Below are 8,921 nucleotides of genomic sequence, written 5' to 3'. Positions count from 1 at the left end.
GTTCCCTGGGGGAGGGAGTGAGAGATGGGACAAACACACACACACACAATACGAGGTGCTGATCAAGTCTTCTTCTTCCGTTGAGGAAAAATGGTGAGTTATATACAGTTGGTGGGCACCAATTGGTTGCCCGAAATGCAAATGAGATAGAACAGCATGAACCAATCATTGGTGTGGGTGGAGCTCTCCCGTTGCCTAGAAACCCAACTGCCCCTCAGGGAGAACAGTTGGTCACATGATTTCTGAGAAACAATTTGCTCAGTGAGGAAGTGAAGCCTAATGGTTTCCAAGATGATGGATAGCTCAAGATGGCGGATAGCTCAAGATGGCTTTCATATGCAGTGCCCTCCACACAGGGGACCAGCAGGTAGGGTGGTGGGCGCTGGACACTCCTGCATGGCTGACCACAGTTCAGTCCCACACCTGGTAGCTTGTTTTCTCACTTTCCCTCTCTCTCTCTGTGTGTTTGTGAGTGTGTGTGTGTGTGTGTGTCTCTTGTCAAATTAAAATAAATGAATGAATAAATCATTCTTTAAAATTTTTTTCCATCAATATTCATTAAGGATAGTGGCTTATCGTTATTTTTTGTTTGTACTATTTTTACTTGGTTTTACTCCAGAGTATTATAAAGCTTTATAATATAAATGGTGAAGTGTTCCCTTTTTTTAAAAAAAAAAGAATGATTTATTTTTAATTTTATTTATTCATTTACTAATTTTATTTTGACCAGAGAGAGACACAGAGAGAGAGAGAAAGTGAGAAAGCAAGACATCAGGTCCAGGACTTGAACCATGGTTGGCCATGTGGGAAAGTCTAGCACCTTAACCACCACGCCACCTGTTGGTCCCAAAGCGTTCCCTTTTTTTATGAAGAGATTGCATAGAGTAGGTGTTAAATGTTTTCATATGGAATTAAACAATGAAGCCAACTGCACCTGAATATTTCTTTTTTGAGAATTTTAAAATTATGAATCCGGTTTTCTTAATAATCATAGGACTATTCAAACTATTTCACTTTGGGTGAGTTGTGGCATTCTATATTTTCTGAGGAATGGGCCACTTTCTCTAAGTGTGCAAATTCACGTGCATAGAGTTCTCTGCGGTATCACCTTGCTAGCCTTCTGACGTTTGCAGAGCCTGTGGCATTTTACTTCTGCTGTTGATAATGTACATCTTCTGGGACCAGCAGAAGGCATAATGGTTACATTGCTGGACTCCTACAGAGTCGACTGTAGTTTGAATACTAGACCCGGTGGCTTAAAACTCACGCCGGGTGTGTGCGTGCGTGCCCAACATCCCGAGAGGAGAAAGGAGAAGGGACTACAGTGTGGCCATCCCCTGGGGAGTAATTTCTTGCTTTCTTTCTCTCTGTCTTTCTCTCTCTGCCTATGTGTCTTTTTCTGTCTTTCCAGCGAGCACACATGACAGCCAAATGTCTCTCTACAGAAAAAAAAAAAAAGATAATTTATATCTTCTCTCTTTGTCAGTCTTTACAGAAGTTTGTCCATTTTATGTTCTTTTCTAAGAACCATCGCTTTGCTTTGTTGATTTCCTTGTTTTGGGTTTTGATTTAATTACTTTCTGCTTTTTGTTATCCCCTTCCAGTGCTTGCCTTAAGTACCTCCCCCTTTTCTTTTTTAGGGATTGAGGTCGGAACACAGAATACTGTTTTGAGAGTGCCCTCTTTTCAACATGTGCATTTAATGCTGCGGATCCCCCACCCAGCAGTGCATTAGCTGGTCACCACTGTTTAGCACATTTGCATTTTGAATGAAAATGTCTTAACACTGTCTGGCTCCTGCTGTTCTCCTCACCCCCACCTATGACAGCTCTACCTTGCAAGGTTCTATTGAACCCCGAGGACACCTTTTCTAGAGAACCCTCTCTGCTCTCCTAGCTTCTGCCTGATCTCTGCCCTGGGAGCCCTTCGTCCCCTCAAACCTGGCACGTGCCTTGAGCGCCCGCAGGTAGAGCGCAGCCCTGGCCAGGCTGGGCTTGGACTTCTGGTCCCGGCACTGCAGGGGTGCAGCGCCGTGGGTGCACACTGCCCTGTGTGCAGTCCTTCACTGGGGCAGCCCCTCTTGGAGCTGAGGCAGTCTCCCAGAGATTCTGTCCCTTCAGGAAGAACCCCCAAACCTGCCAGCAGGGCCCCTATTCCACGACTCCCACCCGCCCTGGCAGCCACTGTCTGTCTCTTTACATTGATCTTCTCTGGAATGTCACAGAAATGGACCCGAAGCACGTGCTCTGTGTGACGTCTCATGTAGCGCCATGTTTCCCAGGCTCCTCTGTGTGGTATAAAACGACTTCATTCCTTCACGACTGAAGGAGATTCCATTTAGGGATACTGTATTTTATCTGCCCACCGTCAGTCGAGGGACATCTGGCTTGTCTCTGCCTTTGGCTATTCTGAATAACGATGCTATAGATAGCGGTGTATGAGTCCTTGCCCTCGTAGGAATGACTTCGGTTCTCTCAAGTCATACTTCCACGCAGAATTGCTGAGTCACGCAGTGCCTCTTTACCCGTTCAGGTGAATTTCTGGACATACTTATCAGTTTTCATAATATACCAGTATGTTATGATCTGCGTGGCACTGACTTTGTAGATTAGCTAGAGAAAAGTGAACATCGTCCCCATTTTCAGCCTTTTTTTTCCTTTAGAGAGAGATTTTTACTATAGGGCACGTGCACTCACTGGAGAGACAGAGAGAGACAGAGAGACAGCGAGAAATCACTCCCTAGGGGTGCAATCCCTTTTCCTCCATTCTCTCAGGATCTTGGTCGCATGCACACACATGCGCTTGGAGTGAGTTTAAGCCACTGGGTCCGGGACTCAAAACGCAGTCGGCTACATGGGAGTCCAGCGACATAGCCGCTATGCCAACTGCTGGTCCTTATCATTATTATGTTTTAATTTGACCAGAGAGAGACAGAGAGGGAAAAGGGAAGTGAGAAAGCAGGCTGTTGGGTCTGAGTCTCTAACCATGGTCAGCTATGTGAGAGTCCAGCACCTTTCAACACCACACCAGCTGCCAGCCCCATAATTATTGTTGAGGAGAGGATGCTGCTGATTTTCCATAATGTTGATGTTGTTCGTAAGAAAACCATTTCTGGGGCCAGCAGGTGGCATGGTGGTTAAGGCGCTGGATTACCACGTGGCTGACCATGGTTCGAGTTCTGGACCTGGTGGCTTGCTTTCTCACTTTCCCACTCTCTCTCTGGTCAAATTAAAAAATAAGAACAGTAATAATAAATAGAACTAAATAAATCATTCTTTAAAAAGAGAAAACTATTGTTTTTTTTATGCACAGATTTATTTACTTATAGTTATTTATCATCATCATCATTATTAGTTTTTAACCAGAGAGAGAGAAAGAGAACACACAAGAGAATGTGAGAAAGCAAGCCGCCAGATCTGGGACTCAGACCACAGCTGACCATGTGGGGGCCCAGAGCTTTAGCCACCATGCCACCTGCTGGACTTACCCATATAAAATGACGCCGTCTCTTTAGCTTCCTTTCCAACTTTACCATTTTATCGCTCTTTGTTGCTGTACTTTCTAAGACACGTTGTCTGACGATGGACCGCGGGGTTATGATAAGTGGCTTTGTCCTGTTTCTGACTTAAATGGAAATGTTTTAAAGTCCAAGCAGAAGTTTGATGTTTTCTTTTAAAAAATATTTTATCAGGATGAGAAATATCCCACTTATGGGACCAGCAGATGGCGTAATAGTTATGTCGCTGGACTGCCATGTCGTCGCCTGCAGTTCAAGTCCTGGGCCTGGCAGCTTAAAACTCATGACGGGCACATTGCATGCATGCCCAAGATCCCAAGAGGAGAATAGAGAAGGGATTGCAGCGTGGCCATTCCCTTTGGAGTGTGATTTCTTGCTTTCTGTCTCTCTGCCTCTCTCCCTCTGGTGAATGCACGTGACCTATAGCAAAAATCTCTTAAAAAAAAAAAAAAAGGAATATCCCACTTATTTCATATCTTTTAAAAATCACAAATAGGTCCAGCCAGTGGTGTGGTGGTTAAGGTGGCTGGATCCCACATGGCCTGAGAGCAGCTGGAGTCCTAGACCCAGAGGCTTGAAAACACCAAGTACATGTATGTACTTGCCCAAGATCCCAAGAAAAGGGAGGAGACAGGGCTGTAGTAAGACCATCCCCCGGGGTGATTTATCACTTCTCTCTCTCTCTGTCTCTCTGGGCAAACACAGGCACCCAATAGCAAGAGCAGAAAACAAAAATAAGAGCATCACAAATAACCATTTACTTTTATCAGATAGTTCTTAAGTATCTGTTGAAATAATTGTAGTTTCCCCTCTAATCTGTTAAGGCTGTGGGCTGTGATGAAGTTGGATGTAAGCCCTGGCTTATGTTCCCCCCTCATGGTGGTGCACTGAGGCTCTATGTACATAGATGTTCTTTGCAGATATTTCGTTTGCCGGTTTGATGTCTATATTCACAAGTCAGATGGGTCAGTAATGTGTACTTATTGCACTGCTAGCCTATTTTTCATTTTTAGAATGATTTAATTTTATTTATTATTATTTTAAAACTTGCTATAAAGCATGTGCACTCACTAGACTGACAGACACACACCACACACACACACACACACACACACACACACACACACACACACATAGGGAAAGTGAGAAAGAAAGCCCCCAGGCCTGGGACTCAAACTGTGGTTGGCCAAGCGGGAGTCCAGTACCTTAACCACCATGCCACCTGCTGGCCCCTGTAGTCTGGTTTTGATTCAAGGTTATACCAGTCTCACAAATGCATCGTATAGCCTCATAAATTGACTTGCGCGATTGCTCCTTTCCTCTACTTTTGCTACTGTGCATATAAAATAGGGGCTATGTGTCTTTTGAAAGCTGAGCTTGGTTTCTTTGTTTCTTTCTTTCTCTCTCTCTTTCTTTCTTTTCTTATGGTGTTCCAATAAGACTTTATTTATAAAAACAAGCCATGGGCTAGATTGGGTCGACAAGTGACAGCTTTCTAACCCTGGGTCTATAGATCCAATTGCCAACTTGTAGGAATTCAGAAGATGGGACCATCCCAGTCCGCAAAGTCCAGGCAGTGGGAAACCCATCAGGACCATCCCAGTCCGCAAAGTCCAGGCAGTGGGAAACCCATCAGGACTATCCCAGTCCACAAAGTCTGGGCAGTGGGAAACCCATCAGGACCATCCCAGTCCGCAAAGTCCAGGCAGTGGGAAACCCATCAGAAAAGAGTTTCTTCAAGAAATAAATTACGATCCAAACGGATGAGCCTGGTTGCTGGCCAAGTAGAGAAAGATGAAATTCCAAGGAGAAATGTTCCAGACACCACATTAGCCTTCAATGGGAAGGACCCCTGGGGTGGGGGGCTCCACAGGGCTGGGCAGGACATACCTGGCACCAACTCCAGGAGGTCAGAAGGCTTGAGACTGGCGTGACCTCAGGGCTCCGGGGAGGCGAGCAAGGGCGGGCGGTTCCATGGAGCCTTGGTGTCCCAGGGCCAGTCCTATCTGTGACACACCTGCTGTGCAGATGTCACAGATCTGCCTCTCCGGCTAATGTCACTACCCCTGCTTTACCTTCCACAAAGCTTCTCTCCCTGGAGCTGTGTCCTCCTCCTGCTGATGACACATTGGGTGCACGCATCCCCGGATCCTGGGGTGGGTCTGCTGCTCAGCCCTCTCCCAAGCCCTGACGTAGGGTGGCAGAGGTGGTGGGCGATGCACCTGCTGTTCTCGTTCTCCTTATGGCCACACAGACATGCCTGTTTCAGTAGGAGGGAGGAGTGACCTGCGAATCCTCACCCTTCGCTCACGTAGCTTTCCAGGGGGACATCCGGTGGCAGTGGTAACTCTCACGGCTGAGGTTTCTCAAGTGTGCCGCATCTTAGCATTAAAAGCTAAGGCTGCTTCTCAGAATTCAATCACAGATGGCTTTTTAAGGCCTTCAGAATGGCTACAGAGGCCCAGGGAGTGGGTGGCCTCCTGCTTGAGGGAAGGGGCTGTGGTACCTGGGCAGCTGTCCCGGCCTGGCCTGGGAAATCCCAGCCCGAGAGCTGCAGTCGTGTTTCCAGTCAGCTCACGTCTCTCTGACCTCGGCCATCGGCTCCCAGTGAGTCGCCGTCCTGTGCCTGGAGTCCCTTCAAGCAGCTTTGCCATTTGGCCTCGTCTGTGCTGGCGTCTGTCCCTCGGGCTGGCATCAGCCTGTCTGTCCTTTAGGCGAGAAGAGTTGCACCTGGTGCACCAGGACATGAGGCCTGCCTTTGCCTCCAGGGCCGGGCACCGTGGCCCTTTCTCATCCCTCTGTCCCGGCCCCAGGGGTCACACAGCTCGTTACAACTGGAGCGGCCTGGTTCCTTTTAATTGGGGAGTTTTTAAAAACATATTTTTACCTAGTGATTCAATTTAAATTTTATTGGTTTATTTATAATTTCGATTTTTTCTTGAATCAGTTTTAGTAATTTTTAATTTCATAAAAATATATTTCATTCAAGTTTGCAAAATATGAACAGAAAACACAATGCTTCCATTACTTTAATTCTCTCCCGTATTGACACCACTCTTTCAGGCTGATCTGGTTTATTTGTGGTGCTTTTTTCTTTTTCAGACTTTCTAGGCTTTGGTCTGTTAATAATCCGTTTTGTTTGTTTTTTTTTTGCTATGGGGAGTATGTGCTTGCTGGGAGAGAGAGAGACAGAAAGAAGGGGGACGTGAGAAATCCCGCCCCAGGGAGATGGCGCGGCCATAGCCCCCTCTCCCCCGTCCTCGGGTGGAGACCTTGCATGCACATGCCGTGTGGCTTTGGAGTCACTGAGTCCTGGACTCGCACTGCGGCTTCGGCTCTGTAGCATCCAGCTGCTTCAACCCCCAAAACACCTGCTGGCCCAATAAGATATATACATTTTCCTAAAAAACTAGGTTTTGATTTCATTTATCATTTCTACTGTTCATAATACTTTCTCCGTCATCAAATACTTTGATAATGTATTTTTAAATCAATTTTTGTTCTTATTTTTGCATTTTCTTGCCTTTTATTTGAATTTATTTTGCTGTTTCAACTTTTTAAAATGGACTAGAAGTTACTCTATTATTGTTTTCCCTTTTATGATAGAAGGCACCTGGGCGTGAGCGAGAACAGAGCACCTTAGGAGGCTCTGGTGCCTCGATCCCCGTCCCCAGCCCGCCTGGCTCCTCAGGACTGCTGCCCACATTGCCAGTGTTTCCGGGCCAGCCTGGTTCCTGTGGCGCTTGAGCGGAAGAGTAGTACGGGAACCAGCGGGCCTTCGTGGGGATGCGGCTCAGCAAGCCGGCTCGGACAGCATCAGCCTCAGGCGTGCCCGGAAGCCATCCTTCAGTAGCGATGTAGTGCGCTTCGTAATAAGATGAAGGAGCAGTCCTTAATAGCGGCTCACAGTGCCAACGGGCAGTAAGCAGAATTCGAACTAAGTCAGCCTAGTGCAGCCATTAGACTAAATGCCACATGCACACCAGTGGACATAAGCTTCGTCCAAAAGGCTCTTCCCTCTCTTCTGATACCTCTCAGTTTCTGTTATAAAGAATTCTTTTTTATTTAACTTCGTTTTATTAAATTAAATTAATTAATTAATATTATTTAAATTTAATCAGAGAAGGACAGAGTGAGAGAGAGAGGAAAAGTGAGAAAGCAAGCTGCTAGGTCTGGGACTTGAACCACAGTCAACCATGTGGGAGTCCAGCACCTTAACCATGATGCCATCTGCCGGCTCCAAAAAGGATTTTTTTTAAATTTAAGTTTTCTTACAGAGTGTCACATGGTCAAAAAAAAAAGAGAATAATTTCTTGATTTTAATTGTCAGAGGGTATGTGTGCTTGCCAGAAAGAGAGAGACAGAGACGGAGAAGACACCCCTGAATGTGGCATGGTCCTTTTCCCTCCATTCCCCATTCCTCCAGAACTTGGGCATGTGTGCACACATGCTTTCAAGGCACAGAGGCAGGGTTCAAACCGTGGCCAGCCACGTGGTTCCCTTAACCACTATGCTATGGGGCCAGCCCAGAAATGTAACTCCAACTAGAAGAAACCACCGGGCCAGCCTGGGGCCTGGTGCTTAAGGCTGGCTGGATCCTACGTGGCCGACCACCCGGTTTGAGTTCTGGACCCAGCGACCTGAGAAACGGTTCGGGCATGCATGCACGTGTGTGTGCGCACGTGTGTGTGTGTGTGTGTGTGTGTGTGTGCGTGTGTGTGTGCCCAGACCCCCTTAGGAGGGAGAGGAGCACTACTGAGACATGACCGTGCCTCCTGTGGTGCTTTCTTGCTCTCTCTCTCTGGCGAGTGCCCAGGTTCTCTGGCAAATTTAAATAAACAAGTAAATAAAATGACCATAATGAATTTTAGGCTTTTTATTTGGTTCTTCCCATAAGCTGCTATGGTTGACTTTTCCTCCACATTTTGAGGTTCACATTTACTTTAATTTTAGGTTCATGTGTTCTCTTTTCAAGAGTGACGTATACTCATTGTAGAGAATGTGGGAATTACTGAGGAACACAAGACAAGCGTAATCCCACTACCCTGACCATGTCTCTTAGCACCTCTGACTCGGCCGAGTGACAGTAATTTTTGGAAACTAACCTCGGGTTATAAACCGGTCCTTGTGAACAGGCTCCCATTCAGGCAAGCAGCCGGGGTGTGGATCAGTGCCCCTTGGGAACCCCCGGGTCTCTGTGGGGCCTCTGCAGGCGCCATGGCTAACGCTGCATCTAAAGATCAAAACGCTGTGACGCCGACCCTTCCCTGCCGGGCTCTGACAGTGCGCAAACCTCGGCTGGATCCGCGTCCAGTATACAAACAGGTGGCCAGTGAGGGCCAGCCACGGCGAACCCAACGGAGCAGGAGTGGCGGGGGGGCAGGGGAAACGGGGAGGGGGGGGC

Source organism: Tupaia chinensis, unplaced genomic scaffold (genome assembly GCF_000334495.1).
Source record: "Tupaia chinensis unplaced genomic scaffold, TupChi_1.0 Scaffold000644_1, whole genome shotgun sequence".
NCBI classification, from domain to species: Eukaryota; Metazoa; Chordata; class Mammalia; order Scandentia; family Tupaiidae; genus Tupaia; species Tupaia belangeri.
This window is presented reverse-complemented; position numbering follows the sequence as displayed.